This window comes from Hermetia illucens, chromosome 1, assembly GCF_905115235.1.
Source record: "Hermetia illucens chromosome 1, iHerIll2.2.curated.20191125, whole genome shotgun sequence".
Taxonomy (NCBI): Eukaryota; Metazoa; Arthropoda; class Insecta; order Diptera; family Stratiomyidae; genus Hermetia; species Hermetia illucens.
The window spans coordinates 62,992,930-63,011,401 of NC_051849.1; the positions used below are offsets into that span (position 1 = coordinate 62,992,930).

Genomic DNA, 18,472 nt, shown 5'->3' on the forward strand with positions numbered 1-18,472 from the left:
AATCAGCTGCATCGTGCACGAACCTCCTATGCGGCGGTTAGCTAAGAAGGGTTGGGCTGGAAATGGTTGGCAATCTGGGCAGAATTTCACCATTTTAATTTGGGAAAAGCTTGGTGAGGTAGGGAATGGGGTATTTTTAGAACCTTGGGAACAGCTTAGTTTGATTCACTCAATAGTGTGTATCAAATCGAAGCACTTCATATTCTTTGTATTAAAAAAAGTTTAGGGATGTCTTCTGAGTCACTATCCCCATACTGTGTTGCGAATCGTAAGCAGAACTAAAATTATTTAATAAAACACGAAACAAACCTGAGCTCATTGTAAAATATGAATAGAAATTGTAATTACTGGATTGTTTAAAAATAAAAAATATGTTTCCTTCTTCCTATGAGAGGGAGGATGAAAAACGTCCTGCTGAGCCAATATCTAATTCTATATTCACCTGTACGTGGTGATCGTTGGAAGTTCTACTAAATGGAAATCTGTAGAGGTAGAAAGATAAAGGCGAATCTCCTATGAAGCCTCGCAAGGAGATATGAAGGATCAAGGATTTTCGCGTTTCTTATGAAATGTGCACTCTCTGTATAATGTAAAAGCTGGCCAGCAACTACCCAATACTCTATCACAATATAATGCTAACTTCCTTCTTCATCAGCCATTGTCTCTATCGGAGGTGGAGCTGGTTCGTCAATTGAATTCGCTACTGTTCTCAACTTAGTCTGGCTGGGGCCGAGAGGTTGTTAAATCCCTAAATTCCCATCTGTCATATCAAGTCATCGCTATTTCGGTCGATCGTCGGATTGCTCCCCACCCCATACTACTTTGATGATTAATTTTAGCTCAACAATCCAAATTACGAAGACATCTCCTTTGCAATTTGTTCAGGATGAATGCGACCTCGTGTACATTGTTATTGTTCCAATTTCGGACCTTGGTATGTTACGCCATTGATCCAACACAACTTGTTCATCTGCATTACCACGAGGTGGTATTCATTGTTTTTGATATTTGACTAGCAGACAAACTTTGCCCTAGAAGCTTAGGCTTAAGAATATACTCAAAGCCTTCCCTGCTTGTCGTAAGAGACGACTGAAAGGGATAGAAATTTAGATTTTCGTTGCACCTACTCTTCATCGATTTCGTGAAAGTTTACGATAGCGTGAACAGAGAGTATATATGGAGTTCTCTACGCAAGTGAGGCATTACGGAGAAACTAATAGCTATTATCAGAGCGTGAAGTGCTGCACCGAGGTAAAATCCCGGAGAATTTCGAGGTCCAAAGCGGAGTCTGCCAGGGCTGCATCCTGTCACCGATATTATTTCTTCTTTTTATTGGTGACGTTCTTCATGTTGCTTTATTCGTAGGACGTGGAGGAGTTCAATGGACGGTGACATCTTTCCTCAAACATCTCGACTTCGCTGATGACATCTGTTTGCTCTCTCACCGGGTCATAGACCTTGGCCAAATAGCTATTGATTTTGAAAGAGAAGTAAGAAGAGTTGAACTGAAGATAAACATCAACAAAATCAAAGTTCTCAGTCTAACGGGTTATCGCACTCCCCCTATCTGCATGAATGACTAGAGCATCGGAAGCGTCAATCAAGTTGTAAATTTAGGAAGCGTGGTTTCCGCCGACGGTGGCTCGGAACTGGATGTTGCCCGATGCATGAAGCAATTTCCTAAGAGCACAGATACAAGATATCTAAATCGACCAATTCTTGGAAGATTACTGAGACTAATAGTGATAGTAAGTTTCCTGTTTCAGTAGGACTGGCCATTGAAAACTTTGCTTTATACAGGTTGAGTTATAGATGGAGTTGTATGAGGCGATCATTCCGTTTTTGAATAAGTTGTGTGAGTTCAACTTTATTGTGGGATACTAGGAAAACATCGTCTACATAGAACAGGGCGCTGTAGATTGGATATCCAGCGAAATAAGCAGTTTAGCAAGCTATGATATGTTATTCAGGGTAAATCTGTACACGATCATGAGCGAATTTGGTATGCCAAAAAAAATTAAGAAAACTAAATAGGCTGAACATTACTCAGATCAACTACATCGGAATCAGCAGTAGCTCGTAGATGCGTAATAATAGAGGTGCAGATATCGGCCTTGAAAACGGTTATAATTCAATGGATGGTTCCCTTTGTATCAGGCTACCGTTATAAATTGCCCCCTTTGAACTTGAAAAGTAGAGAATCGGATCCCTTGCTGAATGTAACTTCGGCCCAACAGAAGATCGACATGTGAGAAGAAAGATTCATTTACGGAGGTTATCCAGAAAAAATGTTGTTGTCAAGCATTGATATTGAAGCCTCCACCAAATGGTTGACTAATGGTGTGCTATTTTACGAGACAGAAGCATTTTTCACTTCAATTCGAGCTGTTTCCTCCTAACAAAAAAAATATAAACAGTACATCCTTCATGACTCCTCAATTACCAACTCTGGTTGTAGGTTATGCAATTGTGAAAAGGAGACGCACAACTTAGTGGCAGACTACCGTCCCTTTTATATATTCTTCAGAGAATCTTGGGAAATTATCCAGTCACACTACCGTGGGACTGATCACAGTGTTAATCATAATAGGCTCAATCTAGTTTTGCTTCCCAAGGAAAAAATGAGAGTACTTCATAATTAAGGTAATCGTACTGTTAGACCGGGACTTTGTTGAAAAACAGGGACAAACGGTCCAGGTAGTTTCAACCGTAATTTCAGCGACCGTATTAGTTACGACAAATTTCCGTTCGATTTAAGGGCCCGACTACACATGGAGGTGCGAACAGCTGTCGTCCTTGCAGCTTGCGCTATAGTCCAAAGAGTCCCCTCCGATAACAGTCTGGCCTAGTGGGCTCTACTCTAGATTTGCACTGCTTTCGGTACAACAATTATATGTCTCTGTAGTTGAAAGCCACCCCGTCACTACATTAAATGTTCGTGATAATTGTGAATTTAGCAATAGATAGTAGATGATAACGACGTCGAACTGTATAATATATATGACGAGTCACGAGCCTCTATTTTTAAGACTTCGGGTAAAATGAAACTTTATTAAAATCACTAATCGTTTGTTTGTCTTTCCGTCTATCTGTCGGTAATTTTCAAATCCGAGTAATGATAAGCTGTCTCCGTCGACTAAATCTGCCCACTGCTTTCCATACTTTACTACTGGTATTCGGCCGTTCACGCCCATTGAAATTAAGCATGTAGCTGGCCGTAAGGAGCGACTAATAGCGATGTAAATACTGGCCTAGCTAACTAAAAATTTTAAAAGTTTCCTCGGGTAGCGACTGAATTCACAGCTAAGATCTTTAGTTATCGGAAAAAAAACAATGGTATCGAGGGCGCCTATAATGCTTTCTATGAGCTTACTTTCACTTCGGGAGAAGCTTTTTAAAGGTGGTATTGTGATGGTGATGACAGTACCTTCAACCCGCCTAGGGGAGTGTAGCGACAATGATGAAACGTTTGTAGATATCAGCAACATTTATGTCGACAGAAGGAGCCTTAGGCTGGGTGGATCTCACAACAACCGACCCGGCAAGGGACGTTACAGGAGATGCGCTGGACAGGGACCGGTTTTCTGTACACCATCCAGTGAACCATGGCCATCCAGTGAACCATGTTCTCGGAGTAGGTTTCGCAATCAGTCATAAAATGAAAGCTGGTGTTATCGGCTTTGAAAACATAAGTTTATTAACGTCCACGCCCCTACAGAAGAGACTGCACAATCGGAGAAGGAGAAGGAAAGAAGACCTCCGAAGCCTCTATCAAGTATAATATCAAAATCATGCTTGAATATTTTAACAGCCAAGTAGGAAGGGAGTCTGTGTTCAAGCGGTAGGTTGAAATGGTTTTTGCAAGTACCCGGACGCGGAAAGCAATCCACAAATAAAGATGAGTGTCGTCAATCAAATTGACCGCGTATTAAGCGAACGCCATTTCTCAGCGTCCATGCCTTTGGCAATCGGGTAACAATGAACACAGAAGTCAACCATAACAAAGCCCTCCGTAACACCTATAAGAGGTGGATGTCGCCGGAGGTGCACTTAACATGCATCGACAAACGATCTTTTTCGATCACAAACATATTTGGTCGCAAAAAAAGGTTAAACAACTGGTTCGAAGATAAATGTATGTTAGAGTAGTAAATTGCAAAGCAACTACTCAAGAGAATCTAATGATTTCTTTTTTATTTGATTTGGACATATTTTGATTTTAAAAAATACTTTTGAAAAAAAAACCATCGTTTTTCTTATGTCCTTGAAACGTTCTTGCTATAGTTCTTGTCCAACTGTCATAGGCGGCTTTGAGAAATAAAAAACAAGTCGAGAAATCGAATGCTGGACGCTTCAGGTATGAAAGGTTTTGTGTATTTCTTATATAAAGACTTTTGAGTGTGCATCTGTCCCACGTAACACATGCATATATTATGTGAGAGTATCCACTTTCGGGTGATATTGACATTCATAGTCTTGAATTTGCAAAGAAACGATCAGTTTGACCTATTCCAACTTTGTTAGAAATAGTGCGAGCATACTCTACGTTACTGCAAAATTGTGGTACTAGGCTAAACTTAACTGGGGTTTGGCAGTCAATTATTAAAAATTATAGTAGTCTACTATTAATAACTTTATTTGAATGGATATCGGTATGGAAGGTTTTTCGGAGCCTAGGCACCATATAGTGGCAGCCTCTTGATTTTTTTTCAGATTTTTCGGTTTTGCAGTTTTTGAGAATGGGCCCGTTAAATAAATGATCACTTTCGACCCCTCGCACTCCCCACCTTTCCAATAAATGTCAAAACTAAGACCAGCTTTGGAAAGTACTAATCAAGACTTTTCATTTGATACTCCACATGACTATATTTAATGAAAAAAAAATTACACCCTCGTTTCGCCCCCTCCCCTAAATTCAACGTAGAAGTATGTAACTCACTGTATGCGTGACGTTCACAGTTTCCACCTTTCCACTAAATTTGATGTCGAGCGCTATAGCTGTCTCCGACAAAAATGCGTGTAACGGACAGACAAAAATCCATGTGAACCCCGACGAAATTGTTGTAGTGGTAGAAGAGGAAATTCTAGATGCGACAAGGAAATTTGCTGGAAATAAGGCCCAAGGCCCGTTGGAATCCCGAATATCGGCCTGAAAGTGGCAGCCAGGACAGCACCAGGTATGTTTGCCAAAGTTTTTACGGTATCCCTTCGAGGAGGAGAATTCCCCGAGCAATGGAAATTGCAAAAGCTGATTTGGTCAATATCATTACTAAACTATTTGAACGAGTATTATAAAACAGGCTGCTCGCTGTTGCGGAAAAGGAAGGAGACCTATCCGATAAGCAATTCGGGTTTCGTAAGAGGAGATCAACCTTTGATGCAATCAACATGGTGACTGGCCTGGCTCGCGCTGCAATACAAGATGACAAATTCTGCGCAGTGGTGACACTCGATGTAATAAATGCATTCAAAATTGGAAAGTAGACGAAAATCGTAGAGGAACCAAACTACAGGCTCCGAAGTATATTGTATGCATCGTTGTTGCATTTCTTCTAGAAAGAAAATTATACTGCGACTCGGATGATGGACTGAAATTATTCCTGATAACGTGTGGCGGTCTGGGGTCTGTCTTAGTTCCCTTACTGTGGTCAATTATATACGACGGAGTGTTGACGATACGCCTTCCTAACGGCGTGACATTGCTTTGCGCTCGATATCGGGGTAACAGTAGTTGCAAAACGCTAAGAGATCGAAATCTACGCAAATGAAGCGATATGGGAGATCAATTCCTGGTTGAAAAGTCCGGCCTATCGCTTGCTGAACATAAAACGGAGCTAGTGCTTATCAGCAAAAGAAGAAAGGACACAACCGTGAAAATTGAAGTTGGCAGACAAACAATTTACTCTCAACCATCGCTTAAATTTTTACAACATGTAGAATGGTCTGCAACTAAAGCGTCTTCCATCGCTGTAAATATCTCGAGGATATGGTGGACCAAGACAAAGTCGACGTCGTCTTATTTCAAGGGTAGTTAGTTCCGTGCTACTCTACGCAGCTCCAGTTTGGGCAACTGTTCTGGAAAACAAATCAAACTGCGGAAAATTAGGAATGGTGTATCGACTAAGTACACTCCGGGTATGCAGTGCTTATCGAACAATATCAGGAGAAGCAACATATGTACTGGCACGGGCAATCCCCATAGACATCTTGGCGAATGAAAGTCGGCGTCTCTTCGACAAAATGGATGCAATCGGGGAGTCTATTGTACTTCAATGGCAATTAGCACGGCGGGAATCCATTGCAGAATGGAAAAAGAGATGGAGCGAAGCACAAACTGGCCGCTGGACCTACCGTATCGTTCCACACATTCGAAGATGGATTGAAAGGAACCACGGGGAACTAAGCTACGACCTAACGTAGTTTTTAAGTGGACATGGAGGTTATCGGGCTTATCTATATCAATTTGAACAAGATGTGGTAACGTGGCTTAGAATGCGGAGCATGTTGTATTTGAGTGTACAAGATTAACAGCGCACTGAACTAGGCTGGAGGTGATGGCAGACCGGCGTTTAACACCTGAAAATATAGTGGAGTTTATGTTGAAGTCAACGAAGGCTTGGAATCAAGTTGTAATCGAGCTGAAAATGATTCATCAACAGCTAAGGCATGAAGAACTATGAAGAAAGCAAGAAAGGGAGTGATCAATAATGACCGCAATTAAAAACTGATCCAGACCCGCGATGCAATGCTTGTAGCAGTCTCGTGGGGAGATTGAAAGAAGACGGAGGTGGTTTTAGTGAGTCTCACATAACTGTATGGCAGGAGCCAGCTGTAGGTTTTGAATCTCTCCACCTTCCAACGATGAAAAAAAGAAGACAGACAGGCAGACAGACAGACAGTAAAATGATTGTTCTTATTAATAAGTGTTTCGTTAGTTACATTTTCCCGTTCGGGATTTTTCTTATTTTGAAATTTGGCAAAAATATGCATCATTTTATGAAAAAGTTGTAATTTGCACTTTTTATTTGAGGGTATAAAAATGGTATAAATCAAAATTTTCAAAAACTGGCTCGGGGAGTTCACTAAACAACTGAAAAAAATGGATTAAATTCGATAAATTTTTCTGGTAGAAGTGACGTCCCAGCGTTTAGAAAAGTCAACTTTCGGGGAAAATGTGTGCACCCAATCATCTTTCTAATAAACGATTATATTATATCACAAGACAGATCTCCGTATGTCGATTTCTTCAACTGTACAATGTGGGATCGATAGGATAGATGCTGAAAACTTTTGAAAGCCTCTTGGTCCTCGGCCCGACACCACTTGATAAGCGAAGTAGTCACGCGCCATTAAGCGCTCGAAAAAACTGGAGGTGTTCGAAATATCCATGAAGGAACGTGTTTTTCGCGAAATCCTTTTTATGGTGTATTCTTAACATTGTCTACTTTGTTGAAACCACGATGCTGCAGACTCCCTTACGGACGCCGCAGACAACGCGAAGAAATAATAATGTCGGTGAAAGAATGCAGTCTTGACAAATAAGGATAATTTTTTTTATGAGTTTAAAATTAGACACAGTACAGAGAGGCAACAAGGAATATTAATACGGCATTTGGAGAACCAACCAACAACACCAAACCGCACTGATCAAACGGGAAAAACAAAGATAGGAGAATACAACTTTGAGACCGTTGATAATTTCTCCTATCTAGGATCGAAAATTACAACCGATAATAGCTACGATGATGACATCCGGGCACAGGCAGTCAACAGAGCCTATTTCAGCTTACTAAACCTATTCCGCTCGAAACGTCTCACCATACGGTTAAAGCTCTTTCTGTACAAGACAGTGATTTTGCCAGTCCTCATGTATTCTTCGGAAACTTCTTAACAAGAAAAATTACGAACTCTTGGCCGCATTCGATAGAAGAATCCTCCGAAGAATTTTTGGCCCCTTACATGAGGATGGACGATTCCGTAGCTACATAACGACGAAATCTATGAGCGATAACAACCGTCAAGTTGTGGATAAAATCCGGCTCAATAGATTACGGTGGGCGGGTCGCTTAATCCGCATGGATGAGGATGATCCAGCCCGGAAAGTGCATAAGGGTAATATCTATGGTAGAAAAAGAAGACGAAGCATACTCTGCCTGGGATGAAGCGATGGCGTAGGTCAGGACGCTAGATAGTTTTTAGGAATATCGAATTGATGGACCTCGCCGCAAAACCGGGGTGTGTGGAGTTCCTTATTAAGGCAGGCCTAGACCGGGTACCGGTTGTTGCGCCGCTGATGATGATCATTTGGAGAAGGAACAGCTGGTGAACGAACCAGAAGGCGTTGGTTTGAGAAATTTCTATCAGGAGATATGGATCTTGAAAATAAGCCACGTGGATAACCTCATGCAGCCATTGATGATGGTCAATTAAAGGCTTTGGTCGAATCTAATCTCCGACAATCAGTTCGAGAAGTTACAAAAAAGTAGATGTTCATTCTTCAGCTATTTCCCGGAGTTTGGATTTCACTGGAATGGTAAAAAATATGGACAAATGGGTTCCACACCAATTGACGGAGCAGAAGACACGACGACAAAAAGTATGTACTTCTTCCCTTACACGGAATCAAATATATCCATTTTCCATCCATAGAATTGTAATGTGACCAGTGGGGACTGTTGTTGGTTTGCAGCTGGTGTTATCCATCATTCCTTCCTTATCCCCGTTGAAAGAATAGATGGAATAAATTGTAGTGAAAAAATCCAAGAGATGTATAAACATTTATTAACAATTAGCTATAGTCAACAGACATGGTGTCATTTTTCTTCAGGATAACGCCAGGCCATATATATCGAATACGACAGTGCAGCAACTGCATCAGCTGGATTACAAAACTGTCTCCTCTCTCTTCGGATTAGCTGAATTCACGGAATCATTCAAGTTTTTAAGTGTTTGAAAGAAGAGTGATTCAAAAGCAAGGGCATTGAAGCCAACAAGCATCGAATGGCGTTTTTCCACGTGTGATTATTGCGTCAATGGTAGAAAAAACAAGGATTTTATACATCATATCGTGACTGAAGACGAAAAGTAGATACACTGCAATAACATTGCCTGACTAAGCAGCACTTCCACATCAAAGTGACCAAAAAATGGATGACTCTTGAATAGCGTTACAGCACGTGTCCTTTTCCAAATATGTAATTCTGCCAGAAGAATGGGGTGGGATGACAAAGTTGAAGCTGAAGTTAGTTTCTCACATGTTGCAGGAGAATTTGAGACTATACTTATGTGTATTTCTTGGATATTTTTTGATAACTATTTAGTTCAAAAGTAAATTTTAGTCATTTTTAGTGTTACTAATGCAATGTGTCTAACTCCATTTAATCCAGAATTGATTGACTTTTAATTCAAAAGGGAAAAACATAATTGATGAATCGAAGAGAATAGATGATAAATGGAATGATCGATTTCCATAAGGTGCATATAATGAAAATGGGTTGGTTATTTACGAAGACTTGCTTTGAATTTCAGAGATAATAAAAGTATTTAAAACACTACATCTTTGAACGGTTTAGCTACCACAAGTGGCTTTGTAACTTACATTCTTCCGTGTTCAATGAAGTATAAATAACACACTCAACTGAAATTCACGGATAGAATACTTAGATGTCCTCGAATGAAACACTGTTCCACAAATGAATCTATTTTGCATAAAACATCATAAACTAGTCTATCTGAGAAGATTTTTCGTTGAATATTAAGAATTCATTTATTCCTAATTTTTTCAATTGAATTTGCGTGTCTTGGCGGCTCTTGAAAGCCCTTTTTGTAGTGCTACCAATATGTGGAATTAAAGAGTTACCAATAAACTCGGATGTGAACACGCACATAAACACGAATTTGAATAGAATGCTTCATTAATCTCTTGAAGGACATCTCATTAGATGTCGCTTTCGAGCTAATTTCATGTGTTCGCCGGTGCTGGTGTGTCATTAAAGTGTCATTATTGTTTATTGTTTATTGTTATTGACCGTTAAATCACGTCTCCAGGTGAGGGTCGGGCCAGAAAAGCTTCCACAAAATTTCTTTTGTAGATCAAAGGTAGGGTAAGGATTAGCACTATTTAAATAGAGCACAACCTTTGGAACTAGATTATAGTTTCCCACTAACTTTATCCCTATCCGAGTTACTCACGGGAAGTTACCTTCAAAACTGTGTGCATTTCAGAAAGAATCTGGCTCGCTTGAGTGGTATAATAGTTTCGTTTACACCAAATTTGCACCAATGACAGTTTATTGAAATTCATCTGGAGTGAACCTGAGTGTTGTGATAATTGGGATTTCATTACAAATCAAATAGTTTTATTGCAGAAACTCGTATGCGTATGTAAGTATGTCGAAACCATGCATCATACACTAGTTAATTACCAAAAGTGATCACTACTGCTCTAGACTCCATACAACACTCCCAAAACTGACCATGAATGACACGGGCTTTCGTTAAATGACTTCTACAACGTCGTTAAAAGTGTCCATAAATTGTAATTGGAATAGTTATCAACATTAGAAATGCGCTTAAATCGTCACTGTCTCCATAAAAAATCACAACACATTTCCCTAGTGAGCACTTGAGCGAAGTTAGAGGAAAGAAGTCACCAACCAATGTTCAAACAGTACTGGCGTTACTGTTGTATGTTTATCGTTCGAAATTACACTTGTAACTGTTTCAAGTTCAATTTGTATTCCTGAACTTCATATCTTCCCAAATAAAATTATTGTCAATATTTCGTTTATCGATTTCTACTCGTTAATAATTAATGTCTGATGATACGGTTTTTTCTTATGTTATTTTGGACATTCCATGTTGTTCCATGTCACTTTCGGAATGTACATTTATTGCTTTTCCGAGGAGGAACACAGTACAAGGATGTTAATAATAATTAGGCAGCGATATAATGGATGGATTGGAAGTGGAGTTCATTTTTAATGCCGTCCGCTGGAGGTATTACCAAATGGTGGTTTAATTTCCTTTTACGATAGTACGTGCTGCAAGGCAGACAATAGGGTTATTTGTGGGGAATTAGGAAGCGTGTGTGGCTAGTGATAATTTAAGGTCAATCTATTGAAAGTTTCATGTTAAGTAACTATTCTTTGCTTAAATGGAGCAGCTGCGTTGAAGCGTAATTGGCCGTTTCCCATGCAAAGAATTAGTAATGAGAGTATCACCCGAACCCGAGATGAGTAGGTGTTGAAATCAATTTTAACTATAATGGCCTTCCGGATCATATTCTATTTCAATTTCTATATGGAGTGAAGTTAGTGGAAATATTTTGTTTTTCAATATAGTAATAAAGCTGAAAACGGGGGCTTGCAGGTTGATAATTTTCTGGCCCTGGAATTGGATATGCAGAGCAAATTCTGACACTGACCGCTTTAGATTGTCTACAATTCGCTCATTTCGCCGATACCATTTGGTAGTCTATATACTATCCCTCCTTGATAATTTCTCCTATCTAAGGTCGAAAATTACACACGATAACAGCTACGATGATGAAATCCGCGCACGGTTGTTGTCAGCCAACAGAGCCTATTTCAGCTTACAAAAACTGTTCCGCTCGAAACGTCTCACCATAGGGTCAAAGCTCTTAGTGTACAAGAAAATGATTTTGCCTCGAACGTGTATTAATCGGAGACTTGGGTTCTTAGCAAGAAGAATTCCGAACTCTTGGCCACGTTCGAGAGAAGAATCCTCTGAAGAATTTTTGGCCCTCCACTTGAGGATGGACGATTCCGTAGTCTATGTTACATAATGACGAAATCTATGAGCGATACCATGACTGCCCGGTTGTGGATGAAATCCGGCTCAATAGGTTGCGGTGGGGGGGTCACTTAATCCGTATAGATGAGGATGATCCCACCCGGAAAGTCTATAAGGGCAATATCTATGGGAAAAAAGAAGACGCGGCAGAGCCTGCCTGAGATGGAGCGATGGCGTAGGTCAGCAGGCCAGACAGCTTTTAGGGATATCGAATCGGTGGACCTCGGTGCAAAACCGGGATGTCTGGAGTTCCTTATTAAGGCAAGCCTAGACCGGATACCGGTGATTACGCCGTTGATGATGATGATACTATCCCTCAGTGGCCATTCCTAAAACTTCCCTGAAAAGTGGAACGAGTAGGTGCCTTCAACTGGAACATAAACATTTCCGTTTTGCCCATGGTATTCTATCAAACCAGATGGTCCGCAGAGAGTATAAAGCGGAAATATCTGAAGCGAGGACGTAGGCGGAAAACTGCCTTTTTTTTATTTCGGGATGATATATTCTAATTTGAGTTTCTGCATTACGGTCTAGAGCCTGCATTATTCGACGGAATCAATCCAAGCTACTATAGTCACAGTGGATAGTGAAATACACGGAGAATTTAAAATAATCTGGCTATCACTCGACTTGGGGTCCTAGTGACAAGTCGCCTGAGGGGAAGTGCAAGTTCTTTTAGTCGAACGCTGAAATATATCCAGCGTTTGTCTCAATTATGAAAGAGGCTCGTTCAACCCGAAATGATAAAAATACTTATAATTACCGTGTTCCGTAAGAAACTGTGTCAGGCGGTAACCCAATTCTCCTTGTTTTCGTACGAACCATTTCTTAATACACGGGATTGACGTATGGGGTCAACGTTCTCATACGCTAGAAAATTCACTGAGATTAAATTGTTTTTTAGCGCAACACATATATCTTTTCGAAAAGTAATTTCGCCTAGGTACTCGTATTCACGTCTATTTTCTGGTTATTTATCAGCAGTGGTTGGCTGGTAGAGGCCAAAATAGACGTAGTGCTCATTCTTCCTCCCTGACGTCTGCCCTCTGAAGGAATGGATTCAGCATGTCTAAGGAGATCATTTTGAGTTTGCCTCCAACGTACGTCTGAACGCAGGCTTTTCACGTTCGAGGATGCAGTAGCTTCCGGGTGGCAACAGTCCTCACCAGAACGTGGGTGCAGACTTCGAGTTCCCTAGTGGAGTTTCCCACTGGTTGCGCATGATAAGAAGAAGGAGGCGAAGAGCATGGGCAACGGCATTTCATTGCAGGCGCAACAATGCGGTATAGGAGAGATTCTTGTCGATGACCAAGCCGTCGGGTAGTCGAGGGTTCTCCCCGCATACCAGATCAGTAGTGCTGGAAGCAAACTTTTCACTGGCGGCTGTACGCAGGCCAAGTAAAACGAAAGGCGAAACCTACGATCGGGAAGGATCGTCGCGTGTCACAATACCGGCTTACAGTGCGAACATTTCAGCAGTCCATTAGACTGCGGATAGAATGCAGTCGTCCGATGACGTTTGAAACAGACGAGCTTTTTGAGTTTTGAGAAGATAGTCTGTGATTATAACGGCTGGAATACTAAAGCGCCGAATCCACCCTCAAGAGAGGGCCTCAGCACATGTTAATACATCTACTTCTTTCTTAACATACTTAGTGACCTTACAATCTTTGCAGAGGTCAGAGGTCATCGGTATGAACTCCCAGAGTTTGAAAGGGGTGGTGTAAGCATATGCGAGATCCATGTCGAGAAAACACAACAGTTTGCTAAGTAATGAGCAAATCCTTGGGTAGAATGGGATACTGATCCGGAATCGAAGCAATTAGGCATCTGTAATCTCCACAAAGTCGATGACCAACAGTTGTTGGAAAGCCTACATATGTCCTGCTGCATAAGTTGTTGTTGAAAATCTTTTCGTGTAGGACGCGCCTTCGAGAAGATTAGAGAGCCAATAGTATTTATGTGGTGCGGAACATCATGCTTAACTGGCTGGGAGATACTTCAATTGGTAGTAATATTGTATTTTTGGAGGAGTGCATGGATATGTGGATCAGCAACTTCCTCAAAAATAAAGTAGTGGAGTGTTGTTGCTCGAGCAGGTTGAAATATTCCCTGGTGATTTAAGAAAGGTTGTGGGGTTTATCAGATACCTAAGCTGCATATATTGCAGTCCCTCGGGACACAGGAAGTCTGTGCATAATAAGAGAATACTGATGTCAGCTAGAATGAAGCACCCAACAAAATCCAACGCAAGCCAGGACTCATGTCTATTTACTTATAGCCGGAAGTTGTGATGGCCGGAGAAATAACTCGGGGGATCTAATGAGGGGACCTCTGGACCTATATTCAACCAACTTGCACCTTTTAAGCGATTCGTACACGTACGAAGTGTTGCAACGCTTTAGATAGACTCCGCTGTGTTCCCCAGTGACTACCCGACCGCTCATTTCGTGAGGAACGTCGGACGTGCGTTCTAATACGCCCTCTCGAACCCATAGCATTGACGGCCGCTGACAGAGCCACGTGAGAGTAGTCACTTGCCTTCGCATTTTCTCTCAGTGGTCTTGGGAGATACATCTACGATCATGAGGCCCGTGTATTTTGTCGTCTATCACGTATCCACCAACAGTCGCTGATCCATAAGAACTTCAGGAGCTCCACGTCTAACTTGTCCCTACCCACCTGCTTAATTTCACTCTGCAACTACCTGGAGGTGCGGCCGCCACCCGTTAAGTCTGTCAGTAAATGATTTAGCTTTGTTGTCTCACCTACTAATCAATTCCAACTAAGTTGCAATTATCATCTGGGTGTAGTTTTAAACTATGCGGAAAACAATAACTCTTTTGAATATTCTTCCTTTTGCTCCCCAAGGGGAAAGTTTTACATTTTTCCTGAATCATCCTTACTAGAGATGAACTAGATTCCATTGTCTTCTCTCGCGTATAGCCCCTTGAAACTCAACTTGGCATCGGAAATTACGTTCGTTTTTATTTTTCTTGCGATTATTAATAAGGACTCCTTCCGTCTTATCTTCCTCCATATTCAGTCTAACCACTCGTAGACATAATTTATTGTATTTATTGGTATGAACGGTTTCAATTTCGAAAAGTTATACGTCTTGGGGGTGTTTCGCGATTAAAGCTACTGACAAGTCATCCATAAAGCCTATCAATATTGTCTCCTCTAAGATCAGAGAAATATCTCCGAGTTGGGTTGATATACGACGATGGTTAGCATTGACAATAGAATAGGCTGCCAGAAAGCATAGGTGTGTGCGTATACGAGGTGAAGGGGAGCCTGCGAGCAATAAGACCGTAGAGACCCATTGCACTGAACCCCGCCGTCTAACGAAACTGTAACTGGAGTACAAGGCCGTTCAGTTTCTTCCTTTTGTAAATAATACCATCGCGGTTTTATTCGGGTTTATTAAAAGTCCATGTCTCTTCTATCGACCATGCCGACGTTTTGAGCATTAGTACAGTCATCATCCGCATAAATTAGGGCGTGAACTAGCAACATACTCCACAGTATGGCGGTAGTTGCACTCCCTGTGGGGCAACTTTTCATTGATTTTGTCGTTAGATATCGAACAATACCTACTTTGACATACAGCAACCTCCGCCTGGAATATGCTAGTGTATCTGCCCATTGGCTCAAAGTACATTTTCCTTGGACGAATGACACCGGCACCCGCTCCCTCTGCTGTGAGGGATCCGTGAGTGTACCAAGTAATCAGTTGCTGGTTTAGGCCGTATGTCGTAGCCACGCTCTCCCAATTTTCTTTGTTGCTCCAACGTGTTTCAAAATTCTTATCGAAGTGAAATCTCGTTGTCATGATATCCCTTAATAATATAAATAATACTAATCGTTAGCACAACAATCCATATTGGGTCAGGGCCTTGAAGTGTGTAAGAGCACTTCATTCAAGACCGTAACGGTACACTACAGAACACTGTAGGAGGCAATGTGGTCAGCATTCCGCTCGTCCGAGATTATTGCCCTGATTTGACTCAGGTACTCATGCACAGCTGAGTCGACTGGTATCCGACGTCAAATCACAATACAAATTCCACTGCCGCCAGCGAGATTTGAACCGCGACCTTCCGTACGACAGCCTTGTGCTCTAACCACTCAGCTATCCGGACACACATGTTATCCCTTGGTATCAATAATTCCGGATACCGGCTAGAAAGAATATCAATATTCCTTCGATGTAGGCAGCTCCCCGCCTCACTCATACTACCTTGCCTGCATCTGTATGCAGATGGAGGGGAGTTAGCCTCAGAAGGACCTCCAGGGATACCGTTGGGTATCTCCTTGGAGCTTATATAATTCCCTGGCGTGCGTGCTGAGCTCGGTTCTTTCTGGCCAGATATATCCATATATATATATCCAAAGTAGTGTCTTCGGGTCGCAACCCCATTTCTCCCTGCTATCGATTTACAAGTCATCAGAGCCCTGGTGGCTTTCCGACACGTGTTTCTGACATGTGTCTTCCAGAATTTGGTGTAGCGTAATTCCGAAATATTTGACTTCTGTTTCTCGTTTCACCTCCATATCATGTAATCTTATGGCTCTCAGGTGAGATCAATAGGTAGTATAACACCTGTGGTGGCTCAACTTTACCGTTTGTGAAAGTATAGTACCATATAGCTTGCTAAGAGAGTCCAATTTGATCGACTCATTCTTTTTAAGGACCCTGCAGAGCCTTGAATTTTCTCTTCCACCTCATCTCACAGTATCTCAGAGTCTCGCTTTGAACTTTCTACCAGCCTGCAAGTTATTGAAGTTTAACCAGTCTTCGTTCTTATTACTTTTACAAGCCTGATCCTGAAATCTTCCGGTTGCTTTCCTGCATATGGTATCTGTTCCTGAAACCTTTCATGTTTGTGAATTTATCCTTCATGGTATTCTTGAATTTTACCCTCCAGTGCCCAAGATGTAGGACCGGGTTCTGTTTAGCTAGCATGTAAACCTTCTTCCGAGCGCAGGGTATTCGGCATCCAACATAACTTGGACCGAAATGATGGAGCCCATTGTAAAAACCTTGATTATTAAACTTTGGCTTCGTTCCAGGCTAACATATTTTTTTCCACAGACATTTCCGCAGTTAGGAATTTGTCCCCTTGATGTTTGGCCATCCTTACAGGAATTCGACATGATACCGTTGCTTCTTATAGGGTACTGTAATCCTGTAGTGTGCCGAAACGGTCTTGACTGAAGTGCTCAAACAAATTTCAAGACCCTGATCAAATTAGATTGTTGCGCCAGCAATTATTATTATTACCACACCTGGCAGTGCAGGCAAAAACAATATTCTTCATTCGGTGTTGGCTGGGAGTCTTCCCAGGATCACGATGTTTATTTACAATTAGATTAGTTGGGTCCATATCATCTACTGGTACTTCTCCTTCTTCCGCTTCTTCTAATAAGTATGGAAGGGATTATTCTGACAGACAGGATTTAGCCTGCAGTTCCACCTTTTCCAGTGGTTGAAGTTTCTTTCTGTCAAGTAAGAAGAATTGCCGTACTTTCCTTTCTGGCTGACTGCGCTGTAGGCGCTAAGTGCAGGCCAAAAACCATACTGACGCTTCGTTTGACTACCTGCTAGTTAATTGGAAAACAGCAGCCTTCTGTTGATCACTCCTTCTAGCAGGCTCGATGGAAATGATGAACCATTTGGACCTACCGTCGATTATTAGCTGAGGTCCATCATTTTCCTGCAGCGGAAAAAGTCTGTAATTATTTGCAGCAACAGCGGTAATCAGGACTTGGTGGGACGGTATCTTGTACATTATAAATTTGTCGGCCCTGCAAATTACGCAGCTGCTTTTAACAATATTGATTACTTTTTCATACGGCCTCCTCAATGTTAAATCGGAAATTCCTATTCTCTGCCACCAGAATCCGGTATTCCGGCTTTTCCCTTGCTCTTTGGCAACAAAACATCGAGAATTCCAGAATCCATCAATTGTTTTGTTTCCTGCTATGCTGCAAACGCTGTAACCTGCTTTACACTGAATCAGTTAGCCCACCTTTTCTATCACCGTTCCCTTTAGGTGATGAATGAATAAATGTCCCAAAAACCCCATTTCCCCCACCTATTGCACCTTTCTTGTACTAGGAGGAGCATGCGTGATATTGTTGATTTCTTACCTAAGAAAACCTGACCCATGTTCCCCAGGTTCTTTAAATGATCGCTTCGCTTGTATTCGTCTCTCGAGCAGTTTTTAAGCAAGTCCTGAGCCGCTTCGTGGTTATCATAGATTTGTGTCAGCCTACTTTACTTGTGCGGTTCATTCCCTTCTATACGTCGACACCCTGTGGGCTTCCTGTTCTTTCCCACTCGTCATGTTATATTATATTATTATTTATCTGTAAAATATGTAAATTAAATTACAGCGGATAGCCAAAAATCGAATTAATTCCGAATATTCGGATTTTGCTCGGCGACGGTAAAAGATTCTTGGGGAAAGAATGATTAGGAATGACCAGTCCCATTAAAGCAAAAATTTAGTCGTTCGTCCTCTACAAAGTGACAACTATTGCTACTTTTGCAGCAAATTCAGGAAAATTCAGCGTCTGGTATGGAACTCATTCAACCTTGAGTTATTCACGAGATCTAAATTTTTCACATGAAGGAACCATCAGAACTGTC

At 41.4% G+C, this 18,472-nt stretch overlaps 1 protein-coding gene and 1 long non-coding RNA gene across 6 annotated transcripts in view; one reads left to right on the forward strand and one right to left on the reverse strand.

Annotated features, from left to right (window-relative positions):
• The window catches only part of LOC119646283 (synaptic vesicle glycoprotein 2C-like), a 92,550-nt gene that overhangs the window by 24,652 nt on the left and 49,426 nt on the right, over positions 1 to 18,472 (reverse strand). Inside the window, exon 1 of one of the 5 annotated variants that reach the window (XM_038046695.1) lies at positions 10,425 to 10,578. The exons of 3 other annotated variants lie outside the window; for them this stretch is intronic. The gene's annotated coding sequence lies outside the window, so the exon portion shown is untranslated. Of the gene's footprint in view, positions 1 to 9,598; positions 9,661 to 10,424; positions 10,579 to 18,472 lie in introns of those variants that run through there. One more of the 5 variants, XM_038046696.1, reaches the window with a different exon arrangement.
• Positions 10,035 to 10,580, forward strand: LOC119646285. Its single transcript, XR_005248716.1, has 3 exons — positions 10,035 to 10,098; positions 10,225 to 10,383; positions 10,449 to 10,580. It is a non-coding gene; the product is annotated as an uncharacterized LOC119646285 (long non-coding RNA).